The 16,618-nt window shown below is 42.7% G+C and overlaps 1 protein-coding gene across 2 annotated transcripts in view; it reads left to right on the forward strand.

The window, feature by feature from the left end:
• Positions 1 to 669: 669 nt before the first annotated feature.
• CAMKK1 (calcium/calmodulin dependent protein kinase kinase 1) overlaps positions 670 to 16,618 on the forward strand; it is a 179,180-nt gene continuing 163,231 nt past the window's right edge. For both annotated transcript variants that reach the window (XM_070735175.1, XM_070735176.1), the window contains exon 1: positions 670 to 950. The gene's annotated coding sequence lies outside the window, so the exon portion shown is untranslated. The remainder of the gene's footprint in view (positions 951 to 16,618) is intronic.

The following is a 16,618-nucleotide window of genomic DNA, read 5'->3' on the forward strand; positions in this document are numbered from 1 at the left end:
GGTAGGTAGATAGACAGACAGACAGGTTTATTTTTTATTTATTTGTTTGTGAAACATGTAGCAGGTGTAGGTATAAACATAAACATAAGCAAATTAAGTACAGATAGATGAGGACAATAGGACAGAGTAAGGCAGGGACGGTAGGCATAATGGTGTGCTTATGCACACTCCTTAAGATAGAGGTGTGTATGTGAGAGAGAGAGAGTGAGAGAGAGTGATGATCTGGATTGTAGGGAGTAACAAAATCAAATCAAGAAATACACCTCGGACTAACCAAACGGGCGCTTTCGCACAACGTGAAAATCACCCACGTGCAACGCCCGTAGAAACTTAACCAGGGTACACTGTAACCAAGGTGAGCTCAACCCAAAAGGGTGAAAGCCGTGATTCTGCGGATGAGGAGACGGTTCCCTCATCTTAAAAAAAAACAAACGGCGTCCTCGTAGCCGCGTCTCCAGGCCCGGCGAGCCCGGGCACGCGATTAAGTCCCTGGGCAACTTTTCCTCAGCTTGGCGGGCAGCGCGCCGCTTTCAGAAGCAGCCTTTTTCCAAAGACGTCCAATTGGCGATCGGAGCCCGGAACGGGCAGCCGTCCGGTCCAATGAGAATCCGCGAATCCGCCATAGCGTCTGCCAATCGGGCCGCCTGTCAATAGGAGCTGTCCCTGGAAGAGGAGGGAGGAGGAAGCGCCAGAGCCTGCTCGGTCGCATTGGAGGCTGGTGGGGGCGCTCTGTTGCAGGCGCGTTGGGAAGCGGCGGGACGAAGGCGGCTCGGCTTCAGCCTGGGAGGGGCGGCGGGTGGGTAGGTACTGCCGCCGCCGCCGCCGCCTCTTGCTTCATCCCGGCTGGCTGGCAGGTGAGCTGCGGCAACAACCGAGGGGAGCCGCGGCGGTCGCTCCTCTGGAAACGGAGCCCGAAGGGGCTTTTGCGGGACCGTCTGGCTGGGGAAAAGGTATGTCGGTCTTTTGTTCGGGGAGTTTTTTGAACCCAGCGCCGATCGTTCTGGATCCGGGCAGAACTCAGTCTCGCTTGCCTCCCTCCCTTCCCTTCCGAGGCTGGTAGGTTAAAAAAAAGGGAAATGCGGAATCCCTCGTCCTTCTGCCGCTGGGTGATCGCTCCCGGCCGATCGGGCAGCAGGAGGAAAAAGAGCTTGAGGGGGGAAAAATAAAGAAAATAAAACCAAATAACCGAAACCGGAGGAAGGAGGGACGGAAGAAAAAACATGTTGCCTCTGAGCGTGTGCAGAGCGCCCGGCTGTCCCCGCTCATCTTTTCTTAATCCGGGAGGGGGGGCGATTTTTGGAATAAGCGGGCGAGGCGGGGAGGCTTTTCCCGCAGCCGGAGAGACTCATTCCCCAATGCGGGAGAAGTCCCGATCACCTCAGTCTCTGCTTCCCCACGTGCAGGTGTGTGTATCCTAGGCGGTTGTACACACTCACACACACGTTCATTGCGCTGTTTGCATCTTGACGGGTAACTTCGGCTTTGGTCTGTTTTTGAAGCTCGTCTCTTCCGATATCCCGGCTTTATAGTGTATTGAGAGACCTTGTCGAAACCAATAGCATTTAGACTTAGATACCACTTCATAGTGCTTTTACATCCCTCTCTAAGCAATAGCAACAGCATTTAGCAATAACATTTAGCGCAATAGCAATAGCATTTAAACTTATATACCGCTTCATAGTACTTTTACAGCCCTCTCTAAGCAATAGCATTTAGCAATAACATTTAGCGCAATAGCAATAGCATTTAAACTTATATACCGCTTCATAGTACTTTTACAGCCCTCTCTAAGCAATAGCATTTAGCAATAACATTTAGCGCAATAGCAATAGCATTTAAACTTATATACCGCTTCATAGTGCTTTTACAATCCTCTCTAAACAATAGCAATAGCATTTAGACTTATATACCGCTTCATATTGCTTTTACAATCCTCTCTAAACAATAGCAATAGCATTTAACATAATAACAATAGCATTTAGACTTATATACCGCTTCATAGTGCTTTTACAATCCTCTCTAAACAATAGCAATAGCATTTAGACGTATATACTGCTTCATAGTGCTTTTACAATCCTCTCTAAACAATAGCAATAGCATTTAACATAATAACAATAGCATTTAGACTTATATACCGCTTCATAGTGCTTTTACAGCCCTCTCTAAGCGGTTTACAGAATCAGCATATTGACCCCCAACAATCTGGATCCTCATTTTACCCAACTCAGAAGGATGGAAGGCTGAGTCAAACTGGAGCAGATGATTTTTAAGGGGCAAATTCCAATTCACGCCTGCTCCTTTGAAATCAGAGTTTCTTCCCCCTTCTACCACCACCCCACTTTCCAACCTTGGGTTTTTTTTCCCCCTGTGCCCCTCCATCTAGATCCCAGTGCCAAATGCAGACATAGGACAGTAACAGGTGCATTTTCGGACATTACCAGGCAGTTGGCTTTTCTGTGACCTCCTCGGATGTGCCCTGGCTAATTTTTCAACTGTGCCCTCCCCTCTTGAAATATCCTAGGGCTCCAGAGGCCCCATATGGTCCCAGTTGTAAACCACTCTTTCAAATTGCAGTGGGGAATTTGTAGTGGGTGGGACATTTATTCTATTTTTTATTCTGTTTTTTATTCTATTTTTAAATTTACCTATTCTGATTTTATGTATGGTGGGACTGGTCTCTGGGTGTCACACGACTTTCATTGCCAATGACAATTAATTGTTTTTTGACAATGACAATAAATTTATTATTATTATTATTATTATTATTATTATTATTAATGTGAAGTGAGATTGGATGCATTATAGCAATAGCACTAAGACTTATATACCACTTCACAGTGCTTTGCAGCCTTCTCTAAGCAGATTACAGAATCAGCATACAGTATTGCCCCCTCATTTTACCCACCTCCCAAGGATGGAAGGCTGAGTCAACCTTGAGCCTGGTGAGATTTGAACTGGTGAACTACAGTCAGCAGAAGCAGCTTGCGGTGCTGCACTCTAAGCCTCATTTTTGTCACAGACCTCTCCGCTTCTTTCATCTAGCCTGCCTTGCAGGGTTCTTGTAACCCAGTGTTTCCCAACCTTGGCAACTTGAAGATATTTGGACTTCAACTCCCAGAATTCCCCAGCCAGCGAATGCTGGCTGGGGAATTCTGGGAGTTGAAGTCCAGATATCTTCAAGTTGCCAAGGTTGGGAAACACTGTTGTAACCTCCTTGAAGCCCTCTGGAGTGAGAAAGACATATACATTATATTTATATTTATTGGATTTGTATGCATAAACAACAGTAACTGAAATCCAGATTTGCATTTTATATATAACTTACCCCTTTTTCTTTTCATATTCTGCACCAAGGTCCTCCCTTAAAAGGGCTGTTCAATTCTTTTTTCTTTCTTTCTTTCCTTTTCGAGACAGCGGGAGGGAGAAGATTACCATGGCATGATGACCTTTCTGGGCAGATAACTTTCATGGTTTGCTGATGAGCTATCCTCCACCAATGTTTAATCTCTAATTAAACATGATCCTTTCGGACTCTTTTGATTCTTGCCCTCTCGCCAGCATGTTCTACCCAGAGAGAGACAGAGATAATTCATTTTCTTTCCCATCCGAACAACTGACACGAATAACTAATATGCTAAAATACTTTTATGGCTGGACTTAAAGTCTTAATAAAACATCTGTTGTTCTGCATTGCATCAGTTGCATGAAAGGTTTACCCCAATTAGCACTCATGCAGGAGACCCAAAAGAGAAAAATAGATGAAAAATAAAGAAACAGGGACCTCTGTTTCCATCCAGATGTGGTGGGTAGGACAATATTCACGCCTGGGTGGAGATGTGGGACTGAATCTGAAGGTGCTGCACCCTCCAAAGACCAGAGGTGTATTTTGATGTTCTCCTATGCTTGGAGATGCTGTGACCTGTAGAAGGGGAGCCAGAAAAACAGGAATCTTTTGCCACGGGCATTCCCTTTGGGAGAAACCCGCTCTAATTGTTTTTTGCCCTGGTTATTTTTATTTATTTTTATTTTATTTATTTGTTTTGTCTAGTACATTATGGAGGTATGTGAAGATATAATTCAATTCAATTCAATTTATTAGATTTGTATGCCGCCCCTCTCCGAAGACTCGGGGCGGCTCACAGCAATAATAAAAACAATATTCCAGCGAAAACAAACCTAATATTAAAAAGCACATAAAACCCTATCATATTTAAAAAAGCAAACAACATATACATACCCAAACATAAATATAAAAAAGCCTGGGGGAAAGGTGTCTCAACTCCCCCATGCCTGGCTGTATAGATGGGTCTTGAGTAATTTACGAAAGACAAGGAGTGTGGGGGCAGTTCTAATCTCCGGGGGGAGTTGATTCCAGAGGGCTGGGGCTGCCACAGAGAAGGCTCTTCCCCTGGGGCCCGCCAAACGACATTGTTTGGTCGATGAGACCCGGAGAAGGCCAACTCTGTGGGACCTTATCGGTCGCTGGGATTCGTGCGGTAGCAGGCGGTTCTGGAGGTACTCTGGTCCAATGCCATGCAGGGCTTTAAAGGTCATAACCAACACTTTGAATTGTGACCGGAAACTGATCGGCAGCCAATGCAGGCCACGGAGTGTTGCAGAAACGTGGGCGAATCTAGGACACCAGTAAAGAGTTAAAAGATTAGAAAAACATTAGAAATAATAATATTCACATACATGATGCTAGGGAAAAAAAATTATAAAGAGACAATATGACAGGGGACGGAAAGCACGCTGGTGCACTTATGCACGCCTCTTATTGACCTCTTAGGAATCTGGAGAGGTCAGCAGTGGACAGTCTAAGGGTAAAACTTTGGGGGTTAGGTTATGGTCAGATTAACCACTTTTTCTGTATTTCATCCAATGCTGCCTTTTAAGATGGTGCAGACCATGAAGAATTTAGCCCACCTAGTTACTGGCTAGAGATTAGCAATGGGTCAGCATCAGTTAGTAGCCTGAACATCTAGAGGTCCCGTTTAAAAGTCTGCTGCTGACCAGCCTCTAAAAGCCAGAATGACTTGCAGCCAATGTTTTTAAAGGATTGCTTGAAACTGCAGGTCTTGAACTGTTCTATGGAAACCTAGTTTATCACTCAGTTACAAGGGATTCGGCCTTTTCTATGTATCTTTTTTGAATGCTTTTTTGCTAGAGATAATGCTTGGCTTCCTTTTTGACTATTTCTACCTGGATTTTAGAGAGCGGGATAATCTTCCCTGCTTTTAACTGCATATTAGATGGCTTTTAATGGTCGCGTGTATTTATGCATTTAAAATTGTTCTGAGGTTTTAAAAGGTGGCATAAAATATTTAAGTGCTGTAAGTCATAATGCAAACACGGAGCCCGAAGGAAACGTGAGACCATCTATAAAAGGTTCAAATGCGAAAAGACTGTCAATCACCTGTAGGAGCTGAGATGTCTGTTTTTTAAAGAAAACATCACTGTGCTGTTTAAATAGTACAATGGGACAAAGACTAGGACTCATGGTTGAATCATCGCCAAAATCACATTTGTTAGTTAATGCCTGTGTGATGTCCTTGTACAGTCAATTTCCGGAGTGATTTCAGCTTCAACCACAACAACACACGAGCACACAACAGATACAAACTTAAAGTAAACCGCTCCAAACTCGACTGAGTAGTTAATGCATGGAACTCACTGCCTGACTCTGTAGTATCATCATCTGACCCCTAAAACTTTACCCTTAGACTATCCACTGTTGACCTCTTCTGATTCCTAAGAGGTCACCAGTGTGCACCAGTGTGCCTTCCATCCCCTGTCCTAATGTTTCTCTCATACTAGTATCGTGTAATATAAACATCGTTATTTATTTATTTATTTATCTATCTATCTATCTATCTATCTATCTATCTATCTATCTATCTATCTATCTATTTATCTATTTATTTAGTCCAATACACAATAAGGGTTTTAGTGGGTATATATCTATATACACATACCGGTAGTAAAATACATGATGAAGGTTATAGAGGAGATACTCTTAGTAAAATATATCTAAGAAATAATAGAAAAGAAGATATAGTAATAGAACATATCAATGAAAGACAGGGTGATAGGTTATATGACAAGTAGTATTTGTGATCTAGCCATAAAGAATAAATTAGAATCACTCTTTGATATGTAAATAAAATGCAGATCCAGGTTTAGAAGAATGTTAAAGATGTTTGTACAGACCCTCCAATTGGTGGTGGGGTATGTATGTTGTTAGGTGGCGGGTGCACCTTCACAGGGCATTGTTTTATGTTGTATGATGTGCAGTCTGTGTGTGTAACATTTAAAAAACCAATAAAAAAAATTAATAATAAAAAAAACATATCAATAAAAGAATAGAAGAAGAGATATAGGAATAGAAGAAAGGTATAGGAGATATAGGAGAGCAATAGGACAGGGGACGGAAGGCATTCTAGTGCAATTTGCACTTGACTAAATAAATCAATAAATCAATAAAATAAAATAAAATGTACTTTATCTCAGGGGTCTCCAACCTTGGCAACTTTTAAGACTTGTGGACTCCAACTCCCAGAATTCCTCAGCCCTGCTTTATCTTGCTCATACATTACAGCTGTGATGGCGAACCTATGGCATATGTGCCAGAGGTGGCATGCAGTGTCCAAATTGTGAGCTTGTGTGCCTTCACCAGCTGCTCTTCTGGTTTATGGCGTGTGGCCAGCTGGTTTTCATGGGCACCACAGCACCAGAAAAATAACCTGAAAATGGCCAAAAAGCTGGTTTGGGGGCGTTTTGGGGCAATTTTAGAGGCCAAAAAGGCCCCGATAAATGGCCTGAAAATAGCAAATACCGGGCACCAGCCACCTGGTCTTCAAGTTTCCATTGTTCAGCATGTACGCATGGGTACACATTCCAGTTTGTGCATTCAGTGCTGAAAAGGTTCGCCATCACTGCTCTATAGCATAGTCCAGTGTTTCCCAACCTTGGCAACTTGAAGATATTTGGACTTCAACTCCCAGAATTCCCCAAACAGCATTCGCTGGCTGGGGAATTCTGGGAGTTGAAGTCCAAATATCTTCAAATTGCCAAGGTTGGGAAACACTGGCATAGTCTATATAGCGATGATTTATTAAACAAATCATAATACTGGATTTGCCCAACCTGCTAACTATAAAGCATGGCTTCATAACTGCATCAATATGTTGACGCAACAGGCTAACCCAGAGGTAGATAAAGTTGGCTCTTCTATGACTTGTGGACTTCAACTCCCAGAATTCCTGAGTCAGCCATGCTTACTCAGGAATTCTGGGAGTTGAAGTCCACATGTCATAGAAGAGCCAACTTTGCCTACCCCTGGGCTAACCAAATCCATAGCATATCTTGTAATGAAGAGTCAATCCACTCATGATCTTCTAATTAAGTATGTTTCCAAATGCTTGTATGATGAGAAGGACAGAGTAACAAACTAGTTAAACTGTTCATAATTCTTTTGCCTTGACTCATCCTATCTGACTGAGGCTAACACCTCATAAAAGTAAGAGGCAAGTCAAATTCACAAAAGCTCATAATCAAACATAGGTCAATCTTATTCTGCCTTATTCAGGAGAGACTTTTGTGTAAGGTAGAAGTCCAAATCCATTCATTTTTAACATCACAATTTTTCTTCCCATGTTGCAGACAAAGTGATTTTGATAAAACTCAATCCATTCTAAAGACTTGGATGATTAGAGCATATATAGTTCATTTAAGCAAAGTGCAGCAGCAGCTAAAAAAGCCAACACAATCCTAAGCTGCATCAACAGGGGAATACACTCCAAGACCAGGAAAGTCTTAATACCACTCTACTATGCCCTGGTCCGACCACACCTGGAGTACTGTATTCAGTTCTGGTCACCACACTTCAAAAGAGACATTGAAACTGTGGAGAAGGTGCAAAAAAGAGCAACCAAGATGATTAAGGGACTGGAAACCAAGACTTACAAAGAGAGACTGAGGGAACTGGGCATGGATAGCCTAGAGAAAAGGAGGGCCAGAGCGGACATGATAGCAGTCTACAAGTATACGAGGGGATGTCACAGAGAGGAGGGGATCACTTTATTCTTCAGGGCACCAGAGGGCCGGACGCAGAACAACGGCTGGAAGCTGACCAAGGAGAGATTCAACATGGAGATAAGGAGGAACTTCCTGATGGTCCGAGCGATCAACCAATGGAACAACCTACCAGCGGACGTTGTGAACTCCAACACTCTGGACATTTTAAAGAGAAGATTGAACTGCCACTTGACTGGTGTGCTATAGGGTTCCTGCTTGGGCAGGGGGTTGAACTCGATGGCCTTCATGGTCCCTTTCAACTCTAACAATCAATCAAGAAAGAAAGAAAGAAAGAAAGAAAGAAAGAAAGAAAGAAAGAAAGAAAGCTTGCCATAGCCTTAGATATTTTTTGTTATAGCTCCATTTTTTTCTCCACTGGTTCTTGTCCACAGAAGCCAGGAGCCCAGCAAATAGGCTAAAACCCCAAATACTGAAATAACTCTTGATTATATGAGTTATTAATTCATTCAATTACCTTGAATGCAAATTTTGATTTATCTGATTATTCCAAGTATTAAATCATATTTTGCATGGTGAACTCATTCTGTGTTTGTTTATTTGATTATGTGCCATCAAGTTGTCTTCAAATCCTAGCAACTACACAGATATGGTATTCTCCATGATAATCTATCCCTTACATGTTGAGCATAGGACAATTCCTGCTCTCCAAATATCCTGAATTGTCCTATTTTATCCTCAGCATCACTATCTTTTCCCTTCCATCTAGACTTTCATTTAAGCTGCTCAGAGTCACCTTGAAACCATGAGATACAGGGCACATAAATTTGATGATAATACTGCAATAACTGACAATTCCATTTGCTAAAATTGTAAGCATGTATGTAGAAGCAAAATGTTCATTTTTAAAAAAAGAATAGAATTGAATAACCGAGTTGGAAAGGACCGTGAAGGTCTTCTAGTCCAAACTCCTGGCAGGAAACCCTGCACCACTTCAGACAAATGGTTATCTAACATATTCTTGAAAATTCCCAGTGTTGGAGCATTCACAACTTCTGGAGGCAAGCTGTTCCACTGATTAACTGTCAGGAAATTTCTCCTTAGTTCTAAGTTACTTCTCTCCTTGTTTAGTTTCCATCCATTGCTTGCTGGCCTGCCCTCAGGTGCTTTGGAGAATAGCTTGACTCTGTCTTCTTGGTGGCAACCCTTGAGATATTGGAACAGTGCTAAAAGTTCTTGATAGTTGCAGTCCATACATCTTAAAACTGTTGAAAAACACTGCACTAGGGTATATGTGTTTGTGTGTAAGTGTGCTTATATGTGTGTATGAGTTTGTGTGTGTGTGTGTATGTATCTGTGTGCACATATTTAAAAGTAATCATCTGACAAATCTAGTAATGAGTTGATATTTCCTCCCTATGGCTCAGAAAACTGGTTAATCCACAATTAACTTTTCCCTCTGGTGATGGTTCTTGGGAATAAAATCATTTATTTATGAATTGCAACCCCCCCACATTTCTATCCATGTCTTTTTAGTTTTGCTAATTGATGTTTCATGTTGTGATTTGTCTTCCAATTGTGTTGACTCAAACTCCTGCAGTTATGGCTCCCAGCCCAATAAATGCGAGAGGCTATTTTATTTCCAGTATTTTTTTTTACTTTTTGGTATGAATCAGTGTGATGGGTGGACCCCTAAACTGTGCTGCTTCAAGCCCACAGTGATGATTCATGCAAGAAGTAAATCTCTATAGTAGGTGCTATAGTAGTTACTAGTAGCAGCATACAACTTTTTCAGGGTTAAGATTTGATCACATTTCCAAAGCTGGAATAAGTAACGAGTGATTTTACTGCATTTCACTGAAATGTAAATTGCATTAATGGTAAAATTAAAGATTAATATAATCATTTCCAAGTTATTGAATAATTTGCTATACTGGAAGAACTTTAACAGCCATGCCAAGGGTATGAGAAGTTAGAAGGAGCCTCAGTTATATACCTTTATTATGCATTATGTCTGCAAAACCTGTTCCTCCCCTCTTCACACCACCATCAAGTTATTTGTACAACATTTCCTTAGCTGTAGTCAGTTTTAGACCATAAGACTGAATTTACAGTTTATGCCTTTAAAATTGAGCTAGGAAGGAATATCTGCAGAAATGTTCTTGATTGTTTACAATACAATTTGGCTGATACAAAAGCTGAGGAAGGTCAGATTTCCTTACTGCAGTTTGTTTAGTGACTGTTCAGAGTTACAGCGGCACTGAAAAAAGTGACATGATTGTTTTTCACAGTTATGACTGTTTTAGCATCCCCGTCGTCATATGATCAGAATTCAGATGCTTGGCAATTGGTTCATATTTACGACGGTTGCAGAGTTCCAGGGTAATGCCATTACTTTTTGTGATTTTCTGACAAAGAAAATCTGTACAGACAAAGTCTGTAGGGAAGCCAAATTGGCTTAACAACCATGTTACTAATTTAATAACTGCAGTGATTCACTTAGCCAATGTGTTTGTGAACAATAGTGGCAAGAAAAGTCATAGAATGGGGCAAAACTCATTTAACAACAGTCTCGCTTAGCAACATAAATTTTGGGCTCAATTGTAGAAACATAGAAACATAGAAGTCTGACGGCAGAAAAAAACCTCATGGTCCATCTAGTCTGCCCTTATACTATTTTCTGTATTTTATCTTAGGATGGATATATGTTTATCCCAGGCATGTTTAAATTCAGTTACTGTGGATTTACCAACCACGGCTTCTGGAAGTTTGTTCCAAGGATCTAATACTCTTTCAATAAAATAATATTTTCTCATGTTGCTTTTGATCTTTCCCCCAACTAACTTCAGATTGTGTCCCCTTGTTCTTGTGTAAACTTTCCTATTAAAAACACTTCCCTCCTGGACCTTAATTAACCCTTTAACATATTTAAATGTTTCAATCATGTCCCCACTTTTCCTTCTGTCCTCCAGACTATACAGATTGAGTTCATTAAGTCTTTCCTGATACGTTTTATGCTTAAGACCTTCCACCATTCTTGTAGCCCGTCTTTGGACCCGTTCAATTTTGTCATACCCTTGGCATGGCTGTTAAAGTTCTTCCAGTATAGCAAATTATTCAATATCTTGGAAATGATTATATTAATCTTTAATTTTACCATTAATGCAATTTACATTTCAGTGAAATGCAGTAAAATCACTCGTTACTTATTGTAGTCCTAAGTGGAGGACTATCTGTATTTGGATGGACAACCTATGTTGTGGAATGACCAGAATAGAATAGAATTGAATAGAATTGAATTGAATTGAATTGAATTGAAAATGGAATGGAACGGAACGGAGCGGAGCGGAACGGAACAGAACAACTTAGAACAGAATGGCAGAGTTAGCAGGGACGTTGGATGTCTTCTATTCCAACCGCCTACTTAGGCAGGAAACCCTACACCACTTCAGACAATGGCTATCCAATATCTTCTTAAAAACTTCCAATGTTGGAGCATTCACAACTTCTGGAGGCAAGCTGTTCCACTGATTAATTGTTCTAACTGTCAGGAAATGTCTCCTTAGTTCTAAGTTGCTTCTCTCCTTGTTTAGTTTCCACCCATTGCTTCTTGTTCTGCCCTCAGATACTTTTGGAGAATAGTTTGACTCCCTCTTCTTTGTGGCAATCACTGAAATATTGGAATACTGCTATCATATCACCCCTATTCCTTCTTTATTATGATACCTAGGAGTTCTTTGTTATTATGCCTAAGGATGTCATGCCTGTATTGCCTTGAACGTTTTTCTTCTGTATGTGGAGATTAATCCTGTAGATCAGCTCTGCTTTTATTATATTGCATCTCTGTCTTTGGGAACAAATGAATTATGGCTTGAACCAGGCCACTGATTAAGTAATGTGGTGTCTTTTTTGATCGTATCACTCAGCCCTTTTAGACTAAGATATGTGAGCATAATATTTAAAAAATGGCGATCTTTTCTTGATGTGTTGACAGCTTGAAGATACAATTAATTGATGACATGCCATCATCAATCATAAAACTCAGGCATTCAATTCTTAGAAACCACACAGGTAGATTTTTCTTGGTGATGATCCAACCTGAACCTTCAGGTCTCTTGTCCATACACTCATTGCCACTGTAAAACATAGAAACATAGAAGATTGACGGCAGAAAAAGACCTCATGGTCCATCTAGTCTGCCCTTATACCATTTCCTGTATTTTATCTTAAGATGGACATATGTTTACCCCAGGCATGTTTAAATTCAGTTACTGTGGATTTACCAACCACGTCTGCTGGATGTTTGTTCCAAACATCTGAATCTATTCAGCAAAACTGAATCTATTTATTGTGTTGCTAATTGTGGTCTTCTGTTTCCTTCTACCTTTCTTACTAGTCTAGAACGCAGCCGTGCGAGCTGTTGTGGTTGTACCCAGGTACACCCACGTCACACAACACTCAGTGAGCTGCACTGGCTTCCAGTTGGTCTCCGGTCACAATTAAAGGTGTTGGTGATCACCAATAAAGCCCTTCATGGCTTAGGGCCAGGCTATCTTTGGGACCGTCTCCTGCCACATACTCCCAGCAACCGATTCAAGCCCACAGAGTTGACCTTCTCCGAGTCCCGTTGACTAAGCAATGCTGACTAGCGGGGCTGCAGGAAAGGGCCTTCTCTGTGGCGGCACCGGCTCTCTGGAACAAACTATCCCATGAGATCCGTTCTGCCACTACCCTACTGGCTTTCCGAAACGGCCTGAAAACCTGGCAGTCCTGGGGGCCGTGACTGACTGATACTCTTCAATTATGGCCACAGTACGACTGCAAGACATGAGATGACTGAGTTAATGGGACTTTAAACTGTTATTATATTATTTTTATTGTTGTAAGCCACCCAGAGTCCCTTGGGAGTGGGAGGCATACTAAACAAACAAACAAATAGTAAGGCAGTAGCCGCCCCGAGTCTGCGAAGAGGGGTGGCATACAAATCTAATAAAATATTATTATTATTATTATTATTATTATTATTATCATCATCATCATCATCACCACCACCACCACCACCACCACCACCATCATCATCATCATTATTATTACAGTGTTCCCTCGCCACTTTGTGGTTCACCTTTCGTGGACTCAGTGCATCGCGGGTTTTTTATAAAATATTAATTTCACGTGGAGCATCGTTTCATTGTGTAGGTTTAGGAATTCAAAACATTTTGCAGTAAGTGTAAAGATACAATACATGCACAGAACAGTGTGGGAATGGTTATTAAAGGAATGGGAAAGTTTTATGTAGCGTAAAAGTGTGGGGGAGGGTTTATAAAGCCTTAAAATAGTGTATAAATACTTAAATAAATATAGCGTCCCTACTTTGCGCATTTTCGTTTATCGCCGGTGGTCCTGGGACGTAACACCTGCGATAAACGAGGGAACATTGCAAAGCCTTCTTCAGAAACCTAGGCATTCACATATTGGGTCCAAAGCAAAATAACAGAATAGGAAGGGACCTTGGAGGTCTTCTAGTCCAACCCTCTGCTCAAGCAGGAAACCCTCTACCATTCCAGGCAAGTTAGAAACATAGAAACATAGAAACATAGAAGTCTGACGGCAGAAAAAGACCTCATGGTCCATCTAGTCTGCCCTTATACTATTTTCTGTATTTTATCTTAGGATGGATATATGTTTATCCCAGGCATGTTTAAATTCAGTTACTGTGGATTTATCTACCACATCTGCTGGAAGTTTGTTCCAAGGATCTACTACTCTTTCAGTAAAATAATATTTTCTCATGTTGCTTTTGATCTTTCCCCCAACTAACTTCAGATTGTGTCCCCTTGTTTCTCCGTACTGAAGGAGCGGGTCCAGCAGTCACATGGGTTGCTCATGTCCAATCCGGTGGAACTGAGCCTAGTATTAAAAAAGCTTGCCGGATCCGCCCCTTCCCCTGAATTCGCTCAGTTCGCATATCCTGCGGTTGTATTGTGATAGCTCGTTCAACATTCTAACACCTTCCCTTCGATCTTTCCTTCAAAAAGTAGTAAGATTTATTGTCTTTATTTAATTACTTGCACTAATTGCGCCAGCCGTTTAAAAGAAAAAAAGAAAAAAAAGCGGCTCGGCTTTTTTCCTTGGGAGAAGTTGCGGTTTCGTTTTCCCCCGGCGGTTTTGCCGGTTACGATTCCTGCGGCCGCTTGTGGATTCTTCTAATCCTTTGGCCTGGAGGTCCTGGTGCAAGTATTTATCCATTGAATTATTGATTATTTATTGTATACAAATATTTAAGGGCTTATAAAATACCTCCTGCGGAGTGAGACGCCTTCTAGTCTCCTGGACTTAGTCGATCGCTTTTCCCTTAAGAAATTCTACGGAGCGATCTTTTCGGCGCGAAGGCCTTCGCGCCCTTTTTTAAAATCTAGGCCTCTTGTGTTGGCCTTCTGCCAGCCGCGTAGGCCTCAGTCCACCGCGTGGATCCGGGAGCGGGCCTTGGGGGTCCCAGGCTAAATTCTCCACCGGCTAAGCCTCCAACCAGAGTGCCTTGGTTTACTTAATTACAAAGTTTAGGGAGGCTGGCCCCGCTGGATTTGGGGGCACGAACTCTGGGTTTGCCCAGATTGTCCTCACGTTTCAGCAGCTTCGAGGCCTCGAAGCAGGATCCATTCCTCTTGGGAAGTCCTTGAAATCTTCTCCTTATAATTCAGTTATTGGCTCAGCCTTGTCTTCTGTTAATTGTCAGACTATGGCTACTTTTCCCAAGAGAGGCACAACTAAAGGTCCCAGAGAGGCCAGGCCTACAGGCGATGAGATTACTAGTATCCCCCAGGCCTCTTCCTCCTCTTCTCCAGGGGCCCGCCCCTCGACCAAGGTCACCAGGGCCGAGAAGAGAAGGGACCTAGCCCTACAAAAAATCCATGACAAATCAGCAAAACGTTTGAAAGTGCAGGCCCAAGTAATCAGTAGTCAAGACCCACCAGAGGCCTCTAGTCTGCCTCCTTCTGGGGTCCCTGTGTTATCTCTGGATGAGCCAAACCTAGACAGACCCCAACCTAACCTATGGGGCATAGGTCCAGAGGAACCAGATATTATTGAAGATTCCCCCCAGCCAGGATCCTCCCAGGCCTTTAGGGATTCTTCTGCCATTTCTGCTGATATTTCCAGTTTACCTCCTGAGTTCCAATCTATTTTTGCTGTGTTGTCCAAAGCCATTGATGCCAAACTCTCCACCATCAATGAGCTTCCTTTACCTCTTCCTCCTTCTCGTTCCTCCCGCCCCTTGGGTTCTTCCCCAGCGGTCAGAGCTCCTATTCAGGATGATTCAGAATCCTCCCAGGATGAATATGAGGATGTAGAGGAGGATGAAGACCCTTTTCAGGGCTTATCAGAGGATGAGGAATCCCAAATAAAAGTCCCTCCTCCAATTACTATTTTTCCTTCTCAACTATTCAAATCTCTTCTCCTCAAAGCTAGAATTTCTACGGGATTAGCGGCCCAGGAGAAACAAGCCTCCACTTCCACTGATCCCCCGGAGGAGAATTTACCTTACTTCACAGAGGAACAGGAGGATAACGAGGTAATTCCTATGCCTAAATTGTTTAAAGATGCCTTACTCAAACAGTGGGATTTTCCCGCCTCTGGCCTTAATCCCTCCACCAAGGACAGAAAGTTGTATAAACTTTCCTCTTCCTACGAAGAGCTTCTATCCTTTCCCAAACCAGATGAACCTGTCAAGATTCTTCACTCGGCAGCGGCTGTGCCAGGCGAGGCGGAGGAAGTCCTCCGCCCAGAGGACAAGCGCATCGAGCAAATGCTCAAAAGAGGATTCACCGCTGATTCCTGGGCCATTAAAAGTTCTGCAGCGGCCTCCTTCTTCTCCAGAGCCATGCTGCTGTGGCTTCGCCAACTTCAACAGCACATTCCTCCCGATGACTTGAGAGGTCAACAAGACTTCAACAAGGTCTTTGCAGCTGCCCAGTACGTGGCTGATGCCACCTTGCAATCTACTAGATTTTCTGCTAAGTCTATTGCAGCCTCTACAACGGCAAGAAGACTCCTATGGATTCGCCCTTGGCAAGCGGGAGTTCGCCAAAAGTGGCAGTTTTCCCAGGGCCCCTTAAAGCGCGACCTTCTCTTCGGTGATCTTCTGGATCCACTCCTCACGGAGACCACGGACAAGAAGAAGGTTTTGGGTCCAACCACCAAAAAGGTTACCAAAACGCAGTCCTTTCGTCGCCCAGGGCGCCAGCAAGATCAAGCGGCTTCCTATCAGAGATCTCCAGGTCAGTATTCCCCCCGCTTTCGTTCCCAAGGTAGGAACTCCAGGGGTAGAGGGTTTCGTTTCCAAAGGGGAGCTTCCTCTAACAGGGCTTCAAAAAAACCTAGATGGTAATCTTACCTCCATTCCCATAGGGGGTCGCCTAGCTCATTTCGCCTCTAATTGGCGTCTCACCTCCAAGGACCCTTGGGTCATTGACACTGTTCAAACAGGCCTTCTTTTAGAATTTATTTCTCCTCCCCCTAAACGTTTTATTTCCTGCCCTTCTCCCAGGTCATCCTCAGATTGTAACCGTATGGAGGAGGCCATTTCTCA

The sequence above is a fragment of the Erythrolamprus reginae genome, chromosome 1 (assembly GCF_031021105.1).
Source record: "Erythrolamprus reginae isolate rEryReg1 chromosome 1, rEryReg1.hap1, whole genome shotgun sequence".
NCBI lineage: Eukaryota > Metazoa > Chordata > Lepidosauria > Squamata > Dipsadidae > Erythrolamprus > Erythrolamprus reginae.